Raw genomic sequence first — 5000 nt, forward strand, 5'->3', positions numbered from 1 at the left:
ATATATATATGTAAAAATGGGTATTATATATGCAATTTATTATATATATTTTTTTATCTCATTGCCATAATAAAATGAAAATATTTATAAATATTATAAAACTAAAACATAATAAAGACTTCACTTACGGTACTATAACTTCTCCGATCATAATATTACATAAGTTATCTTTTATGAAAATATTTACCAGTTTTCTTTTTCCAAACTGTTGTTGCTAAAGAAATCTTAAACCGAAATAAGAAGCTGTAGGTATGAGATTTATAAAACAATTCTAAGCAGAACATAAGCATATTCGGCTTGTATTGTATGCTGACAGGCTGTGTACTACTATTACATATTTGTGATGCAAAGTTTATTGATTAATTTCACCTGAAATACTTAATGGATGAAATGTAACTGGAAAGTAACATCATTCACAAATTCAAGAATTGGAAAAATGCTAAATAAAGTCTCATGACCTCCATCATTGATCTTGCTTACATCTTCTACTTAAAGTGCAATTGTGAGGGAATCTGTTTTACCCTTGTCACTTTGAAAAGCTCAGGGGTCACGCAGCACACTCGAAAACGTAACCATTACAATCAAAGAGACAATGCCAATGGTCATTTAATTGGTACTGTCCTACTTCCCGACACACTAGTGAATCATTCAACTAGACACTGGTGCATTTAAACAAAGACTGCATGAGTCTAAACTAAGCAGTGGCTCTAAATAGCACAAACAAACAAAAATAGTTGCTTTTAACAGACAAATTGAAATGACAGATTATTTGAGTCACAACTAGCCATGCGCTTCTCCTTACTCTAAGAGTCAAATGAAATGAGTTTTTGTGTGATATATTTACACTTGAGTGTTATTTTTTATGTAGGGAGGGGAGCCTGCAAACAGTCTGATAAGTGAGAAGTGAGAGTCGGACGAGTCAGTAATGGGATTCCATTATCACTAAGCCACGCTCCTTTCCACCGCACACTCGTCCTGAGATAGCGCCGACAGGTCCCCGTCTCGGAAGGTGGGGGAGGCGTGACGAAGAGCGAGCAAGCAAATACGAAAGTGGGAGGGGAAGAGGAGAGCACGAGCATCACAGAAAGCAGGTTAGGTGAGATAAACCGGACGAGCGCTGCCGGTGAAGTTGTGTGGGCACATGGTGGCGGAGGAGGAGAGCTGATAGCGGTGGGGTCAGAGACCACCTTCCACAGCCATTAATCTCCCTCTCTCCCGCTCTGACACAATGCCTCCTAATGGCTCTCTATCACAGAGATATCACAACAGGTGTGTGAGAGACGATTTAATATACACTCAAACTTATGCGTGAAACAGATGTCAATAAAACGCTGGAGGAAGTAATAGGCGGAATGGTAAAACAATGAGCCCATTATCGTCAAAAGAGCACAAAGTGCCATGCTTTGAGTGGGTCCTTTCATTGTAATGAGAAAAAGCAACAACATGGTCAGGAATATGAAGTGGAAAACAAAATGGCAGGCACTTTGTGCTGACAAACACACTGAACATTATTTTACAAGTGAGATTGCTGGGATGTGGTCATGCTGACACCTAAACCCATTTAATATCATGGTAAAATATAATCTTTAGCAAATATCAACATAAAAAAATTATATTGTACATTGTGATGCCTAAATGTTTTTATTTTTAATTTATTTAGACAAAATAGTATAGTATTTTAATATTACAGATTTATCGGTTAATGACTGTAACATGCAAATAACTCATGTTAGGCACAATTTTAATATCAGTCATTTATTGCTTAACAGCCATAACATGATTATTAATCTTTTCATCTGTGTTAGGCAGAATTTTAATATCGGAAATGTATCGTTTAACCACCATAACATGATAATAATTAATCATCTTATCAGTGTTAGCCAGAATTTTAATATCAGCCATTTTTCGGTTATCTGCCATAACATAAAAATAATTCACCATCTTATCAGTATCAGCTAGAATTTTAATATCTGTAACTTATCGGTTATTGGCCATAACATAAAAATAATTAACCGTCTTATGAGTATCAGTCAGAATTGTAATATCGGTAACTTATCAGTTATTGGCCATAACATAAAAATAATTAATCGTCTTATCAGTATCAGCAAAAATTTTTATATCGGTAACTTATCGGTTATTGGCCATAACATAAAAATAATTAATCGTCTTATCTGTATCAGTAAGAATTTTAATATCGGTAACTTATCAGTTATTGGCCATAACATAAAAATAATTAATTGTCTTATCTGTATCAGTAAGAATTTTAATATCGGTAACTTATCGTTATTGTCCATAACATGAAAATAATTAATTATTATCTTATTGGTAACGGACAGAATTGTAATATTGTAATTTATACAATATAACCATAACATGATAATAATGAATTGTCTTACCAGTATCAGCAAGAACTTTAATACTGGTGCATCCCTAGCCTGAAGCCACAGTAAAAAAAATTATGTCATGTCATGGCAAAAATTGTGCACAAATAATTGTTGAGCACAATCCTAAACCCTTAATTGGCAACTTTCCTGAACTTTGATAAAAAGTTTATTTCACTATTAAGAGCTCTTGTAAAAAGAGTCACACTGGTTAGTGGTTACATTTGATTTAATCAGAATGGATGGCTCCAAATGCTGTTTTTTGGTACAAGAAACATTGACTAACATTAAAAGTGGACAAAAATAAAAGTCACAAGTGTAAAAAGGGAATATTTTTAAATAGATTGTTTGCACCTTTAGCCTCTAATTGCAATATTACAATTACAAATTGAACAAATAAAGAGCAAAAAAATATTGCTGTCCAAATATTTAGGAGCTGTCAGTTGATTGCAGCAGTGTGGAGGCGAGAAAGAGCCTCCCAAGGGGAAATGAGGTAGGTGTAATGTGGGCTTGGTTCAATAAATCTAAAAATCTAAGTGAAGACTTTTAGCTTTAGAGACACATGCCTTCGGAGACTCTAGAGACTGGATGATTGCAATAAAAAGTTAATGGCTCTCTTCTACAGTTAAGTGGCATTTATTAGACTGTTAATACAAAATATTATTTATATAACTGCACTCAGTTAATCATGATGTTTCTTATGCAACATTAACGTCATTCACTTCATTCTAAGCTCTTCTGTTCTCCTAATGGGAAATAATCACCCGCTTTAAAATCGCTAAACTCATAAGATCGTGCACTGACAGCGTTTGCTTATGACATCATAGAAACCTGTTGGCACCTGGATTGCTCCTGGTTGGTGTTAATACATTCTTTCAGAGAGAAGCACTTTGAATGGGTTCCAGAGCGCAGTCACTGATTGGATCTCCATGCTTCGGTAATGAAACCCACCATAATGAATGCTCTATTCACTTCACATAATGAAGCCCCTGATAATGTGAACCAATGCGTCACAGCTGGACACTGACAGAGGGTATAAAAGTGCAGCCTGCCACGGCACATCACTCTCTACCTAATTTACATTCAACCATCATTCCTGCTATGGAACAATTAGCTACTACATCCGATAAAAGCAGATTATTCCTCTGGATAGTATGCTATGTGTTCCTGTACTATACATTTTGTGCAGTGGTGGGCCGTCAGGGCCAGCAAAGCCTTCTCTGCTGGCCTAAACACTATCAGAATCACTGATTTAGTTTTAATATATTTTTCCATGAATGTGTATTAAATTATTTCCAATAGTCTATTCTCTTCAGTTTACAGCTTTTCTCTTGGTTGCACTGCTTCCAGCAGTGTATGTTTATATTAAAGCTTTTATCCAATCATATTTCAGCAATCGTGTTGCCAGGGTCAAAGAAATCTGCCTTAAGGCCTTCAGAATCAACAGTGCAGGCATCTGTTAGCTTAAATCAATGGCAATGAAACCGTTGCTTTAACCAATCAGATTTCGAGTTGGCAGCACCAGGGCCATCTAGCTGGCTAACGATAACGTCAGCATTTTCTCGTCCTTTGATTGGATGGTCAGCATACTAGCTAGCAAACAGCATCACTGTAAATCATTTTATTAAAACTTAGTAAAACTTTTATTACTGTTTCTCAGGTTTAGATTTTCAGTGCATTTTGAAAAGATAGTTGCCTACTATATTTAGTAAATCTAAAAACAGTATTCCTAATGCCTGCGGAAAACAACTACACACCTCCTCGGCAGCGGCTCTGTGAAAGACTCGTGAAGATGAAAAACCACTAGAGTATGGTAGGTTCATTTTCATTTTGACTCTTTTATCGCTTGATGCGTTGTATGCTGATGTTATTTGCGCGATATAAAGCCAGGTTTAAGTTTCCGTAAGAATATCTCAGTTTCCCGAGTGGAGCTGTATGAACCGGTCTTTTCCTCCGGCCGCAGCGCCGCTGGCAGAGACAGACCAGCGGGGAGAGGAGAGTCACAGAGGTACGTTAAAACACATCTATACACTTTTCTTCATCATCTTGTATGAATTATTTTAATGTTACTTGCTCACTTTCCTAGTAAAGCTGTGCTAACCAGTATTTTCCTCCCGCAGTGCACTGGCAGACCGGCGGGGAGACTCGTGAAGAAAGGGGAAGTCTGCTTGATGATGACTACGGCTCAGTAGTTTCTGATACTTTGAGTGTCAAAGTTAACAGAGCACCCGAATGTAATATGGAAATTTTGGATATCCCAACAGCCATATCCTAGAAACGTTGATTAATTGAAGTCCTTTCGTGGAGGAAAATGACATTTTGTAAACCATCTGCATAACCTGTGAGGTACAGAGATAAACTTGTGCATTTAAATAACCCTCTGCAGTTGTCGGCCTCTCAACTCCTCAGTTCATTTACATTAAAGGAGCTTACAGAATAAACAGTCGTACGTATGAGGACCTTAAATTACAAAGCACTACATCCCATAATCCTCTTGAAGCTTATGTTTGAGCCGTGTTTTAAGTAATCCAAACATGATTATTGAAGTGGCACTTTTGCAAGTTTTGAAAATTGTGTCATTATTTCCTCACCAGCATGACTTAATTTATTTAAGCTAAC

General features: G+C 36.5%; 1 protein-coding gene across 1 annotated transcript in view; it reads right to left on the reverse strand.

Moving 5' to 3' along the window:
• elp3 (elongator acetyltransferase complex subunit 3) overlaps positions 1-5000 on the reverse strand; it is a 26746-nt gene that overhangs the window by 10001 nt on the left and 11745 nt on the right. The window lies entirely within an intron of this gene.

This window comes from Sinocyclocheilus grahami, unplaced genomic scaffold (assembly GCF_001515645.1).
Source record: "Sinocyclocheilus grahami isolate Dianchi unplaced genomic scaffold, SAMN03320097.WGS_v1.1 scaffold260.1, whole genome shotgun sequence".
NCBI lineage: Eukaryota > Metazoa > Chordata > Actinopteri > Cypriniformes > Cyprinidae > Sinocyclocheilus > Sinocyclocheilus grahami.